At 44.4% G+C, this 16,232-nt stretch overlaps 1 protein-coding gene across 7 annotated transcripts in view; it reads right to left on the minus strand.

The window, feature by feature from the left end:
* Positions 1-16,232, minus strand: part of LOC126366011 (gamma-aminobutyric acid receptor subunit beta) — a 603,333-nt gene that overhangs the window by 231,153 nt on the left and 355,948 nt on the right. The window lies entirely within an intron of this gene.

The following is a 16,232-nucleotide window of genomic DNA, read 5'->3' on the forward strand; positions in this document are numbered from 1 at the left end:
CTGCTCGACTGCATAGTAACAATCACGAGAAACTCACCTAGCATCATAGGAGAAATCATTAAATTAATGTGCCTCTATACTCCAAATATTTGTTGTTCAATTAGTATTAAATGTTCGTTTTACACAATAACGTATGGTTTTACTGTACTGAAGAGAATGTACGCTGTATTCTTATGATGTTCAAGGCGGAGATAAGCAATTATGCATTATAATATTATTTACTGTGAAAAAAGTTGTTCGTTTAATAGAGTAAGAGCGCAAGAGCTCGTTGGTTCTCAGCTGTTGTCTGAGATTGCCCTACGTGTGTTACATAGGAGAAACACCAGGAATCCGTCTTGGTACTTTGTTATCCATTCGTCACTACAGAGGTAAATAATTGTGCAGCAGTCTTCTGTTTTAAACCTGCGTAGGCTTTCACGAACATCACCTCGCTTTCTTCCTAAACTTTCAGCACCATTGCGGGAACCTTCTTGAGTGTTACTCAGTTCACTAACCTGCACTAAGTATACTTAATTGAAGACTACCAAAGGAAGGCTAATTGAATGACGCCGAAACGTTGGGAGGAGTGGTGATGAAGGTGACGTAGGATACGTTAGCTTCTAAAAGCTTCATTCTATTTTAAACTGTTAACCACAATACTGCTTTTGTAAACATAAATAATGGTAGCAATGACGTACAGCTGTGACCACCAGTGATGACATTATGAATATGTCCATGTCGATGATGGACACACTAACACTGTGCTAGGAAACTGTTGTCATTAACGGTTAAAGTAGACAGACACCCATCGCTATAAAACTTCCACTGGCGGCCTAGCGGGAGAACAGTCGTTTATGCGTTGTTGATACCAACATTTTACAAGTTCTCACGCAGTTGTTCGACTCCATATAGAGACGAAAAAGATATTGAAATGATACACAGTCTTCAGTTACCTATGTTCGGACGACTGTTACAGAAATTATGAGGATTTGTAGTGCGTATCGCACGAAATGACAGTCCCTCTTGATGAACCCAGACTTGATCAGTTTTCTCTCATTACAACTCCTGTCGACACCCTTCACACGAATTGCATGTTAAGACCATTCAACCTCAGGCAACTGCAAACCTTAATGTCCAGTGCTGGTGACTTTGTTTAAGTGCATTCTGCTGCTTCCTTCTGTATCTGTATCACATGTCGGGCTTGATCACACAAGAGGCGGCACTAATGTTACACAATGAACACTAATCCAGGCAGAGCATGAGAACTCCATTTATATCTCCATAAATAATTTTGTCTTATATATAATGGGTAGTCAAATGAAAACAAGACAGAGGGAAAAAACTAAATTGTTTATTACTTCAAAAGTAATTGCCATGACTGGTAATACATTTGTCCCACTGTGACACAACAAGGTCTTTGCCTTCATGGAAAAATGTTTGCGGTTGCCTACGGAAATATGCTTGTACCACGCGTGCACCTCTTCGTCCAAAGCAAAGCAATGGTCACGAAATGTCTTTCTTCAGGGCTCCAAAAATATGGAAATCAAATGGGGAGAGATCGGATCTGTATGGAGGACGTTTAAGGGCTTTCTTACGAAACCTCTGCTGCGTAGTCGAAACAACCTGGGCAATATGCGAGCTGTAACACCGACATCATACGAACTCGCACTTTACCATTGGGCCTCCACCAATTCTATCGGTGATACAGTAGCCTCTCAGAGCCTTAGGAGTTTGACGAGACTCCTGAACAGGGCTAAATCTCATATAAGCCCCAGTACAGACCAGTGTGCTTTTAAATCACAAAGCCTTGTTTAACAGGGCCAGTGGCATTCTGATTACGCCCTAGAAGAACTCTGGTGTCTCAGCATTGTCATTTAGGTGTCAGACAATATTTATGTGACGTGTAAACAATCCCAGTCGAAAGATTTCACTGACTCATGACTCTGTGAACAGTGGATGGTGAGCAGCGAATCCGTAAATTTTCCCCACAAACCTACCCAACAATGTAGTTACATTATGGGTACCAATATTTGGCTTAGATTTGCCACACAGAGAGAGGTGGTTCTGAGGTATCGCTTCGAAAATTTTTGCTTGTCAATTACGGCTGCAGCATACAGCTACACATACCCAACACCCACACATAACCAGCACGGAAACTCGTGGCCGCAACATCTCCGTGTGTCTGACAATACTAGATGTTCAAATTATCTATTAAAATTACTGCCACACCTAAAAATGTAAAGGGACTTGGACTTAGAAGTCCAGGAACGAATTACGTAGTGATTTTCCTCGAAAGAAACTGTAAAATTAACAATGACGCTAAAGACTAATCTGCAGTAATTTTTTCGCCAAGAAGTCGAACCGTTGCTGCTTTGTGACGTCACAGGCAATGTTGTACGAGAATACGTTCCCCTGAACCAATGAGAGAGTCCTCCGTCACTCGATGCCATTCATGTAAGAGTGTGTGCTGAAAAGTAATGCCTCCAAAACTGAAAAAACTCTTAAAGCATTTTACTCTACTGGGCATTAAAATTGCTGTACCACGAAGATGACGTGCTACAGACGCAAAATTTAACCGACAGAAAGAAGATGCTGTGATATGCAAATGTTTAGATTTTCAGAGCATTCACACAAGGTTGGCGCCGGTGACGACACCTACAACGTGCTGACGTGAGGAAAGTTTCCTACCGATTTCTCATACACAAACAGCAGTTGACCGGCGTTGCCTGGTGAATCGTTGTTGTGATGCGTCGCGTAAGGAGGAGAAATGCGTACCATCACGTTTCCGACTTCGATAAAGATCGGATTGTAGCCTATCGCGATTGTGGTTTATAGTATCGCGACATTGCTACTCGCGTTGGTCTAGATCCAATGACTGTTAGCAGAATATGGAATCGGTGGGTTGAGGAGGGTAATACGGAACGCCGTGCTGGATCCCAACGGCCTCGTATCTCTAGCAGTCGAGATGACTGGCATCTTATCCGCATGGCTGTAACGGATCGTGCAGCCACGTCTCGATTCCTGCAAGATGGGGACGTTTGCAAGACAACAACCATCTGCACGAACAGTACGACGACGTTTGTAGCAGAATGGACTATCAGCTCGGAGACGATGGCATGCGGTTACCCTTAACGCTGCATCACAGACAGGTGTACTCAAAGACGAACCTGGGTGCACGAATGGCAAAACGTCATTTTTTCCGATGAATCCAGGATCTGTTTACAGCATTATGATGTTCGCATCCGTGTTTGGCGACATCGCGGTGAACGCACATTGGAAGCGTGTGTTCGTCATCACCCGGCGCGATGGTGTGGGGTGCCATTGGTTATACGTCTCGGTCACCTCTTGTTCGCTTTGACGGCACTTTGAACAGCGAACGTTGCATTTCAGATGTGTTATGACCCGTAGCTCTACCCTTCATTCGATCCCCCCGAAACTCTACATTTTAGCAGGATAATGCACAACCGCATGTTGCAGGTCCTGTAGGGAACTTTCTGGATACATAAAATGTTCGACTGCTGCCCTGGCCAGCACATTCTCCAGATCTCTCACTAACTGAAAACGTCTGGTCAATGGTGGCTGTGCAACTGGCTTGTCACAATACACCAGTCACTACTCTTGATGAACTGTGGTGTATTGCTGAAGCTGCATGTGCAGCTGTACCTGTACACGCCATCCAATCTCTGTTTGACTCAATGCCCATTCGCATCACGGCCGTTATTGTGGCCAGAGGTGGTTTGTTCTGGGTACTGATTTCTCAGGATCTTTGCACCGAAATTGCGTGAAAATGTAATCACATGTCAGTTCCAGTATAATATATTTGTCCACTGAATACCCGTTTATCATCTGCATTTCTTCTTGGTGTAGCAGTTTTAATGGCCAGAGTGTAAGTTAAACAATCTTTATTAATAGTCTACATCTTTTTTCTTCATGTCTACATACCACGAAGGAAAAAAATCTTAACACCAAGAAGAGTTGTGCGACATAAACGAAAGTTGGTCGGCATGTTTCTACATCTGAAACGCGACGTCAGTTCGAATTTGCACCAGTCGCGTAAGAGGGGAGCTAGTAGCGCCACTACGAGGATGCAAATCAGGTCTACTTTAAATACACGCTGTAACGGTCGTGAGTGTTAGTTACGTTTGAGATTGGACTTGGTGAGTTGATGCTATTCAACAATGCTTTTAAGGCGACAAAGACGCCATTATCAACGGCTAACTGAATTAGAACGAGGTCGCGTAATAGGACTACGAGAAGCAAGACGTACGACATGTGATACTGCAGACAGACTTGGCTGACTTGCAGTCACTATACATGATTGCTGGCTGTGGTGGTCATGAGACCGGGCTCCTGACGGCCACTTGGCACTACCGAGAGGGAAGATATTGCATTCGCCACGTGGCTCTGGCGCAACGTACTGCATCTGCAGCAGCAGTTTGAGCAGTAGTTGGCACCACAGTGACACAACGAACTGATATAAAGCGGTTACTTCAAGGACAGCTCGTAACCAGACGTCCTGTAGCTTGCATTCCACTGGCTCGGAACCACCGCTATTTGCGACTTTAGTGGTGCCAAGCGAGAGTTCATTGGAGGGCCGGGTGGAGGTCTCTTGTGTTTTCTGGTGAAAAGCGGTTCTGCCTCGGTGCCAATGATGCCGCATGTTGGTTAGGAGGAGGCCAGATGAGGGCCTGCAACCAACCTGTCTGCATGCTGGACACACTGGACCTACACATGGAGTTATGGTCTGTGGTGCCATTTCGTAGCACTCTCGTAGTTATGCCACACATCCTGACTACAAATTTGTACGTCAGTCTGGTGATTCCACTTGCTGTGCTTCCATTCATGAACAGTATTCTGGGGAGTGTCGTCCAGCACGATAACGCTCGCTCACATACCGCTGTTGTAACCCAACACCTCTACAGAGCGTCGACACGTTGCCTTTTATCCCCACACCTGTCCCCAGTCGATTACATATGGCACGTCGTCGGACGACAACTCTAGCATCGTTCACAAATGACGTTAAGCGTCCGTGTATTGACCGGACAATTTCAACAAGCATGCAGCTGACATTCCGCACCTGTACAAGATAATGCATGCACGTTTGAGTTCTTGTATTCAACACTCTAATGGTTGCATAGGTTATTAATGTACCATCATTTCAGGTTTGGAATGGCTTATCTCGTGCTTACATTAAGCTGTGATCTTGCAGTGATAAACACTTCAATGTATTACTTAGACAAATGTATTCCCCATATTTCATTACTTTTTGGTTTTCCCATTTTGTTTTAGTCAGTGTAGTTATTTCTCAACATATGCACCCTGGCGACGAACATATATCCCCCAACTAGTTTATTGACACCGTCACTGTGGAATGTTTGACTTTGTTGACGGAGCCACAGCACCACGTGTGGTCGCACCGCTTCGCCACTCCAAAAGTCAAGTCATGGAAGGTGTTCTCTACGTTGCCATACACGGTTGTCCACGCCGAACTCTGCCATAGACGATGAGACTAGCACCACTGATTTTTTCATTACGAGCACGAAAAACCCAACGTCGTATGTTACTGTTGTCGAAACAATCATCACCATACACAGCTTTCATTCTTCTACGGATCTCATTTGGAGGCACGTAGTACAGAACTGAAGAATGTCATGCCGACCGAAAGATGCCGCAACACAATGCTAAAAGAAATGTCGCTTTGTACCAAGTACAGAAATCACAGGTAATAGAAGAAATACTTCAGCTGATCGATGAATGAAGAACGTAGAAAAAAGTTCAGGGCAATTCAGGAATATAGAAATACAACTAGCTGAGGAATGAAATAAATAGTAAGAACAGGGAAGCTAAGACGAAACGGCTACATGAAAATTGTGAAGAAATCGAAAAAGAAATACTTGTCGGAAGGACTGACTCAGCATATAGGAATGTGAAAACAACCTTCGGTAAAATTAAAGCAAGGGAGGTTAACACTAAGAGTGCAACGGAAATTCCACTGTTAAGTGTTGAGGAGAGAGTGGATTGGTGGACAGAATGCATTGAATACCTCTATGAGGGGGAAGATTAGTCTGAAGTGGTAGAAGAAGAAACGGGACTCCATTTAGAAGGGATACGGGATCCAGTATTAGAATAAGAATTTACGAAGGCTTTGGAGGGCTTACGATCAAAGAAGGCAGAAGAGATGGATAACATTCCACCAGAATTTCTAAAATCATTGGGGGAAGTATCAACAAAATAACTATTCACGTTGGTGTGCAGAATGCATGAGTCTGGCGACATACCATCTGTCTTTCGGAAAAATGTCATCCACGCAATTCTGAAGACTGCAAGAGCTAACAATCGCGAGAATTATCGCACAGCCAGCTTAACAGCTCATGCATCAAAGTTACTTGCAAGAATAATATACAGAAGAATGGAAAACAACTTGAGGTGACATTAGATGACGACCAGTTTGGCTTTAGGAAAGGTAAGGGCATCAGAGAGGCAATTATGACGTTGCCACTGACTGTGGAAGCAAAACTAAAGAAAAATCAAGACACTGTCATAGGATTTAACGAGCTAGAAAAAGCATTCGACAATATAAAATGGTGCAACATGTTCGAAATTATGAGAAAAATAGGGGTAAGCAATAGGGAGAAATGGGCAATATGAAATATGTGTAAGAGCCAAGAGGGAATAATAAGAGTGGAAGACCAAGAATGAAGTGCTCAGAGCAAAAAGGGCGTAAGACAGGGATGTAGTCTTTCGCCCCAACTGTTCAGTCTGTAGATCGAAGAAACAATGATGGAAATAAAGGGAAGTTTCAGGAAATTAAAATTCAGGGTGAAAGGATACCAATGATACGGTTCGCTGATGACTTTGCTATCCTCTGTGAAAGTGAGGAAGAATTACACGACCTCCTTAATGGAATGAACAGTCTAATGAGTATAGAATATGGATTGAAAGTAAATCGAAGAAAGACGAAAGTAATGAAATGTATCAGAAATGAGAACAGCGAGAAACTTAACACCAGGACTGCTGGCCAAGAAGTAGATGAAATTATGTAAAGTAAGTTAAGTTGGGTTGGGTTGATTTCGGGGGAAGAGACCAAACTGCGAGGTCATCGGTCTCATCAGATTAAGTAAGTTAAGTAAAATAACGATTGACTTACGGATCAGGGAGGACATCAAAAGCAGACAAGCACTGACGAAAAGGGCATACCTGGCTAAGAGAAGTCTACTATTCTCAAACATAGGTCTTAATTTGAGGAGTAAATTTCTGAGAATGTACGCCTGGAGCACAGCATTGTATGGTAGTGAAACTTGGACTGTGGGGAAATAGCAACAGAGGACAATCGGAGCATTTGAGATGTGGTACTACAGACGAATGTTGAAGATTAGGCGCAGGAGTGGAATTCATGGCGGGCCGCATCAGACCATTCAGAATACTGAAAAAATAAAAATCAGGTACTTCCGAGAAGTACCGAGTGAAGTCGAGATGTGCCGAGCATAGATTTTGGGCTCGTATGAAATTTGGGATGCTGTGGCCGAGCCTGGTGCAGAATGTTTTCTTTTCAATGTACGTGCTGCTTCAGGTCGAAATTCCAATAACATATAAATGGATACAGCATATTCTTCGATCGATTTAACCCAGTATAACGAATAGCAGTTTGCTTCACAGCTTGGTTTTCCACTCAACATCCACAAAAGTGCAGTACATGATGGACAGTTAGTATAACCAGCACGGTGTGCAGCACCTTCGGAAAAAGAGAGTGCTACAGGACGTGAATTTTGTGAATGAATAATTGTTGAAGTACCAACAGATTCGGTTTATTGAATTGATGAATAAACATTCACACACCGCAGAATAAAAGGAAGCCACATCCCATAACACCTACGTCTAATACATACTCCACAAGCCAATATACACTCCTGGAAATGGAAAAAAGAACACATTGACACCGGTGTGTATGACCCACCATACTTGCTCCGGACACTGCGAGACGGCTGTACAAGCAATGATCACACGCACGGCACAGCGGACACACCAGGAACCGCGGTGTTGGCCGTCGAATGGCGCTAGCTGCGCAGCATTTGTGCACCGCCGCCGTCAGTGTCAGCCAGTTTGCCGTGGCATACGGAGCTCCATCGCAGTCTTTAACACTGGTAGCATGCCGCGACAGCGTGGACGTGAACCATATGTGCAGTTGACGGACTTTGAGCGAGGGCGTATAGTGGACATGCTGGAGGCCGGGTGGACGTACCGCCGAATTGCTCAACACGTGGGGCGTGAGGTCTCCACAGTACATCGATGTTGTCGCCAGTGGTCGGCGGAGTTGCACGTGCCCGTCGACCTGGGACCGGACCGCAGCGACGCACGGATGCACCCCAAGACCGTAGGATCCTACGCAGTGCCGTAGGGGACCGCACCGCCACTTCCCAGCAAATTATTGATACTGTTGCTCCTGGGGTATCGGCGAGGACCATTCACAACCGTCTCCATGAAGCTGGGCTACGGTCCCGCACACGGTTAGGCCGTATTCCGCTCACGCCCCAACATCGTGCAGCCCGCCTCCAGTGGTGTCGCGACAGGCGTGAATGGAGGGACGAATGGAGACGTGTCGTCTTCAGCGATGAGAGTCGCTTCTGCCTTGGTGCCAAAGATGGTCGTATGCGTGTTTGGCGCCGTGCAGGTGAGCGCCACAATCAGGACTGCATACGACCGAGGCACACAGGGCCAACACCCGGCATCACGGTGTGGGGAGCGATCTCCTACACTGGCCTTACACCTCTGGTGATCGTCGAGGGGACACTGAATAGTGCACGGTACATCCAAACCGTCATCGAACCCATCGTTCTACCATTCCTAGACCGGCAAGGGAACTTGCTGTTCCAACAGGACAATGCACGTCCGCATGTATCCCGTGCCACCCAACGTGCTCTAGAAGGTGTAAGTCAACTACCCTGGCCAGCAAGATCTCCGGATATGTCCCCCATTGAGCACGTTTGGGACTGGATGAAGCGTCGTCTCATGCGGTCTGCACGTCCAGCACGAACGCTGGTCCAACTGAGGCGCCAGGTGGAAATGGCATGGCAAGCCGTTCCACAGGACTACACCCAGCATCTGTACGATCGTCTCCATGGGAGAATAGCAGCCTGCATTGCTGCGAAAGGTGGATATACACTGTACTAGTGCCGACATTGTGCATGCTCTGTTGCCTGTGTCTATGTGCCTGTGGTTCTGTCAGTGTGATCATGTGATGTATCTGACCCCAGGAATGTGTCAATAAAGTTTCCCCTTCCTGGGACAATGAATTCACGGTGTTCTTATTTCAATTTCCAGGAGTGTATGATGCACGGCGGAGAGTACCATGTACCACTACTAGTCATTTGAGTTTTTGTTGCACGCAAATAGAGTGAGGGAAAAGCGATTTTCTATAAGCCTCCGTACGACGCCTGCTTCCCTCATCTTCGTCATACTGAAGCAAAATGTACGTTGCCGATAGTAGAGTCGATCTTCGGTCAGCCTCGAGTCCCAGTCCTCTAAATTTCCGCAAATGCCTTCGCAAAATCAGCGTCGTGTTCCCTCCAGGGATTCCCATTTGAGTTTATGAATCATCTTTGTAATATCTGCATGCTGATCGACTAACTAATCTAGTAGCCTCTGAATTGCTTCATTGTCCTCTTTTATTGCAGCCTAGCGGGTAGCTTAAACACTCGAGGATTATTCTCGAGAATGGGTCGCACTAGCGTTCTATACGCTGTCTTCTTCATAGACGAGCCACACTATCTTAGAATTCTCTCAAGAAACGAAATCGCACATTTGCCTAGACTACTACAAACCTCACGCGCTAATTCCATTTCATACCATTTTGCAGTGTTACTCCTTGATATTTAATCGACGTGCTGTGTCAAGCAGGACACTACCAATATTGTATACAGGATTTCTTTTTCTATCTTCCACATGAACTAACATTTGTCTATATTTAGAGCAAGCTGGCACTCATTACATCAACTATAAATTCTGTCTAAATTACCTTGTATCCTCCTACATTTACTCAACGACGATACGGCAATAAAAACTAAACGAGCATCGATAGAAATACACCGTTTGTTGCAATATGCTTGGGACAACAGTACAGGTTCGAATCCTGCCTCGGGCATGGATGTGTGTGATGTCCTTAGGTTAGTTAGGTTTAAGTAGTTCTAAGTTCTAGGGGACTAATGACCACAGCAGTTGAGTCCCATAGTGCTCAGAGCCATTTGAACCATTTTTGAACAACAGTACATTTTCAGTCAGACAAACCTTCGAGATTACAGTAGTTACAATTGTCATCAACAGATGGCGCTGCGGTCTGGGAAACTCTATAGTACGATATTTTCCACATATCCAACATGCGTAGCAATAATATGGCGTAGTCTCTGAATGAAATTACCCGAAACCTTTGACAACGTGTCTGGCGGAATGGCTTCACATGCAGATGAGATGTACTGCTTCAGCTGTTCAATTGTTTCTGGATTCTGGCGGTACACCTGGTCTTTCAAGTGTCCCCACAGAAAGAAGTCACAGGGGTCATGTCTGGCGAATAGGGAGGCCAATCCACGCCGCCTCCTGTATGTTTCGGATAGCCCAAAGCAATCACACGATCATCGAAATATTCATTCACGAAATTAAAGACGTCGGCCGTGCGATGTGGCCGGGCACCATCTTGCATAAACCACGAGGTGTTCGCAGTGTCGTCTAAGGCAGTTTGTACCGCCACAAATTCACGAAGAATGTCCAGATAGCGTGATGCAGTAATCGTTTCGGATCTGAAAAATGGACCAATGATTCCTTTGGAAGAAATGGCGGCCCAGACCAGTACTTTTTGAGGATGCAGGGACGATGGGACTGCAACATGGGGCTTTTCGGTTCCCCATATGCGCCAGTTCTGTTTATTGACGAAGCCGTCCAGGTAAAAATAAGCTTCGTCAGTAAACCAAATGCTGCCCACATGCATATTGCCGTCATCAATCCTGTGCACTATATCGTTAGCGAATGTCTCTCGTGCAGCAATGGTAGCGGCGCTGAGGGGTTGCCGCATTTGAATTTTGTATGGATAGAGGTGTAAACTCTGGCGCATGAGACGATACGTGGACGTTGGCGTCATTTGGACCGCAGCTGCAACACGGCGAACGGAAACCCGAGGCCGCTGTTGGATCACCTGCTGCACTAGCTGCGCGTTGCCCTCTGTGGTTGCCGTACTCGGTCGCCCTACCTTTCCAGCACGTTCATCCGTCATGTTCCCAGTCTGTTGAAATTTTTCAAACAGATCCCTTATTGTATCGCTTTTCGGTCCTTTGGTTACATTAAACCTCCGTTGAAAACTTCGTCTTGTTGCAACAACACTGTGTTCTAGGCGGTGGAATTCCAACACCAGAAAAATCCTCTGTTCTAAGTAATAAACCATGTTGTCCACAGCACACTTGCACGTTGTGAACAGCACACGCTTACAGCAGAAAGACGACGTACAGAATGGCGCACCCACAGACTGTGTGATCTTTCACATCACTTGCAGCGCCATCTGTTGTTGAAAATTGTAAGTACTGTAATTTCGAAAGTTTGTCCGCCTGAAAATGTACTGTGGTTCCAATCATATTGCAACAAAAGGTGTATTTCTATCGGTGCTCGTTTAGTTTTTATTGCCGTTTCAAATATACCGGTCATTTTTGAAACACCCTGTATATATATGTATATATAGAGGATAACAGCGGTCCTATCATACGTTCCTGGGGCACTCCTGACGATAGCCTTGTCTCTGATGAACACTCGCCGCCTAGGAAAACGTACTGGCCCGGTTCTATTACTTCTGTAGGTGACAGTTTAAAGACTTTTATCGACATCAGTTTTCAGCGCGTCTTCATATGGAATGAAATAATATATGAACAGTCTTCAGTACCAGTAGACATTTTAGTACCCTAAGGCAATGAAGTATTTCTCAGGTCACGTCTCTCTATCCTGCAGTATTCGCTAGATTGTTTCCTACTTAGTGTTTAAATTTAGCATTTTTTCGCAGGCTACTGATATATAAACAATGTTCTTTTCTACATTAAACTTAAATATTTTTCATAATGTTTTTCGACATGTCGAGGAAAATAAACTATGACTTTTGCGATAGTTTTTAATTAATTAGCTCACGGTATGTTAACATTATTTTGATAATATTAATGGATTCCTCCTTGAGGGAAGGTATACTATCTTTTGGTTCAAAAAGTCGGTTTTTTTAAAATTGTATTTTTGGATCATAAAAGTGTTTGGAATACACCCCTGAAACGGTTTTTCCGCAGACTGAAAGGAAATATTTGTTATTTGCGGTTGAACAAAAATATGTACCTGCCTGAAGTCGGCCTTTTTCACGCACCAGTTTTTTTCTTTCGGATGACGAGTTATTGTACTGGTGTTTGGAAGGAAAAACACAAAATTCAAATGAAAGTTTGAACGCGTGTGTTTGGAAGTCAACCCCCCAAGCATTCGCATTCCGGTGCGAAGACTGTGCAGATAGCGACCTACCTGGCAGTGAGCAGCTTCAACCAGTGGTATTCAGCAATTCTGAAGACCATGACAACGATGAACGTCACCCTGGGACTCTATTCGACGCAGTTCGCCAAGCATTCGGACGACCACCTAATTCAAGCGGCGGAAAACCGTTTGTCACAGGCCGTACGAGCGGCTCTGGATCAGCGCAGGATGGCCGAGATCGAGCAGAACGCCCTCTTTGGGGAAGAGGAAGGACTAGGAACCCGGAGTAGCAGACTGAACGTAAGTTGCATAATGTTGCATTTATATGTCGTCAAAGCTTCAAACGCGTTTTTCTAAATGACTTTTTTTATCGCGCGGTATAGTAACTTCAAATCTACTGAACCGATTGGCATGATTCTTTGTTTCCGACGAAGCTAACTAAACTGTCTAGGAGTTGTACCACTTTTATTCCGATCCATCAACTATAAATGTTTTTACTTGGCCGACGAAGTCGAAAAATCGATGAAAAAAGCCTATTTTTTTCAAATGGCCGCCATTTTGTTTTATATGGTTCAAGCGAGGTGCAACTCCTAAGGAATCTTATATACTTCACTAACGTCAACTCAATTTTGATTTCAGTCGAGCCGGCTGACCTGTGACATACCGCGCATGGAGTTCTACATCGAAATTTTGTTTCGTTCCAACGGCACTTCCGCCTTTGCTCTTCGACATTTCCGGCTGAAAAAATTCCAGTTTGTAGAGGAAATATCAATAAAAATTTTGACCACATTTGGGATTGATATCTGTAACACACTCCGAGAAAAAAATTCTCAAAGAACATGCTTTTTTCGGGCCAAGATAGTAAACCTCCCCTTAACTTCTTAGAGGGAAAAGTTCAAATTCGAAGGTGAATAACAAACAAAAAGCATTTCGTTAGGCTAATGTTTGTTTATTATGAACCAATTTTGACTTATTAGGTAACCACCATGTTGTGTACATAGTTCCGCGTAGTCAGCGTGTACACAACTTTCCCACTAAGCACAACAGCGCAGGTGCAGCGCTCTTCCATCGTCGCACTACGAGATGGCGCTGTCTTAGAGACGGACCAAATTCTGCTTCCGCCGATCCGCGTATTAATATGTAATGCAGCCAATGAGATTGCTGCTAACGTAGAACCTTTTCTCCTCTCGGATCACACTCGCGCAGTGATACCTGAACACGCGAGGTATTATAATGAGTGTACAGACCTCCGATTAGTCAGTCGGCATTAGTCCGTACCAGTCTGCATTAGTCTGTAGTCAAGTTTCAGTCTAATAAGATTATCATATTGCTGTACATAGCCATGAAAATAAATGAATAGACACTTTGTCAAGTATCAGAGATACGTGAGAATAAGATTAATGTACTAAGACCAAAGGAACTTCAGATTGTCAATTGCAAACAGCATCCAGAATCAAGTTACGTAATGTCTATCCTTTTCAGTATTTTAATAAATGTGCGTGAAAATTAATCAAGTTCTGTCTAAAGTTGGTTACCGTCTATCCTTTTCAGTATTTTAATAAATGTGCGTGAAAATTAATCAAGTTCTGTTTAAAGTTGGGTACCGTCAATCCGCTACTCTAAGCGTGCAAGTGGCATTTCTACTGTCTGACATAACGGCAGAAGATAAACAACCCCACGATAAGACCACGAGACATATTGCTGACACTCGCCTACTTCATTAGCGCGACAAGTCAATTAATCTGATGGTGTGTGTACCGACGGTCTTACAGTACACACACCACACACCAGGAAACAACAAAAGTAACGAAACGCAGTATGTTTGTTTTTAAACCTCAAACATTGTTTTGATATTATAAAGTGGAATGGAGAGAAACTTTCGTAGTTTGAACCTGGATTCTAGGGCCCCAGTAGATGTATAAACAAAATGAAAGGCAAATCCTGTTGCGATAGGAAGGCAAGACTCGGTTTTTTTAGACGCCCTGACACAACGAAGACATTCTCTAAGTTTAATTTTTTAAAGATATCTTGGCATTTGGAACAATGCAGGTATTTTGGAAGCATCTACCCATTCGGGTGATTAAGAGTGACGAGGCTGTTCTTTCGGAAGCGAGAGAATGATTGGTGTAAACGAACAAAGCGGCTGCGTCATTAGAAAGCATCGCGTCGCGCAGTTTGCGAGAGAAACACAGATTTCCCCCGAGGGTGGAACGGCTGAATAGCTGGCGCGCAGCCAGCCATCGCTGAAAGGTCGAAAGCCGGCGGAGTGACGCGCCCGAGTGGCTTTTTCAGCCGTCTGTGAACAATGCGGCAGATCTTATCCGAGTGGGACCGCGCCGCGAGCAACAAACACTTGTAGCGAGGGCTCTCGGCGACCGACCGCCCGCGCTCCAGGGCGCCAGCGCCCCTGTTGAACGTCGGCTAATAAACGCCCGCAACTGGTTACTGCTTCGCCTCTGACATACTATGTTCGGCTACAACAGATATTATCGGCGTGCAAAAATGTTCGAGACACGGTTTCTGGCAGGACGTGGTTGGAGGGTATGAACAGTGTAGGACAGACAACTGAACCTTGAGGCAGGCCATTTTTAGTTTTCGGAATTTACACCACACATTTTCACAGTAACCTTGAAGCGGGCAGTTGTTCAGCATATTACCCAGTAAGAAGAAGATATTTATGAATAAGAAATAACTACCGGAAAAAGTCTTCTATCGTAACTCAAAAAATGCAAATACAGTACGTTGCTGTTTATTTAAAAGTCTCTGACTGAAAAGTGGGATACCAACTGCTCCATTGTGTCTTCTTAAGAACGTTTTCCCAAATATTTTGGAATGCGAACGTATTTGCGCTCTTTTTACTATGCATCTCACCTCTCCCTCCCACAAGCTCCACTAACAGCCAGTAGTCCATCGCTGTAAGTCACTCATTCCTCATCCACTCCCAGTTGCCCGTTCTCACTCACTCATTCATCCCAACTCATTGTCATTATCTCTTTGTGTTCCTGTAACTATCACTGTTCCCTGTTTCACATCCACAATTTGCGTTGTTCTGTCCCGATAATACTGTCACTGTCTCTCTCTTGCTCTCTCTTACCTCTACTATCTCGTTCATTACTTCCCACTCTTGCTGTCTCTTCCCACTGTCATTGTCTCTCTCATGTCAAACCCTCTGTCTATCATTGCCACTGGCTCTCACGCACTTCCACTTTCTCTTTATTCCTCCCCTTGGCACTCTCTCCTGAACTTTTTTCCTAGCATTTTTCTCTCATTGTCAACTATATTCTACTGTAACTGCGTTCCTCTCCTTTTTTTTCACACTGTCATTTTCTCCTTCTTTCTTTCTACAACACAGCCACTGTCTGCTCTCTTCCAATATTTATTACTTTTCCGTCTCTTTGCCACTGCCACCGTCTTCTTTTCTCTCAGCATAAAAAATCGCGAATATGATTGCATGCGAAAATTTTTGGGGAAAATTTTTAAAGATGCTGAGGAAGGTAGAGTGAGACCCCACTTTTCACTCAGAGTCTTTTTTCTCTGCTGCAGCAGGGCTCGTGTGAAAAGAAATGTGTTGGTCTGTAAAATTTAAGTCATTTACTTTTGTGAAATTGAAGTAAGACAGAACTAATTTTATACCTCACACAGGATTTTATGTGCAAACCAGTTTTCCATTTGCTTCACTACTACAACTAATTTTACACCTCAGACCGGACATTGTGTACCAAAAAAGTTTGGCATGTGCTTTATAACTACAACATGATGTTTCCACATGATAACGGAGG

The sequence above is a fragment of the Schistocerca gregaria genome, chromosome 4 (genome assembly GCF_023897955.1).
Source record: "Schistocerca gregaria isolate iqSchGreg1 chromosome 4, iqSchGreg1.2, whole genome shotgun sequence".
NCBI lineage: Eukaryota > Metazoa > Arthropoda > Insecta > Orthoptera > Acrididae > Schistocerca > Schistocerca gregaria.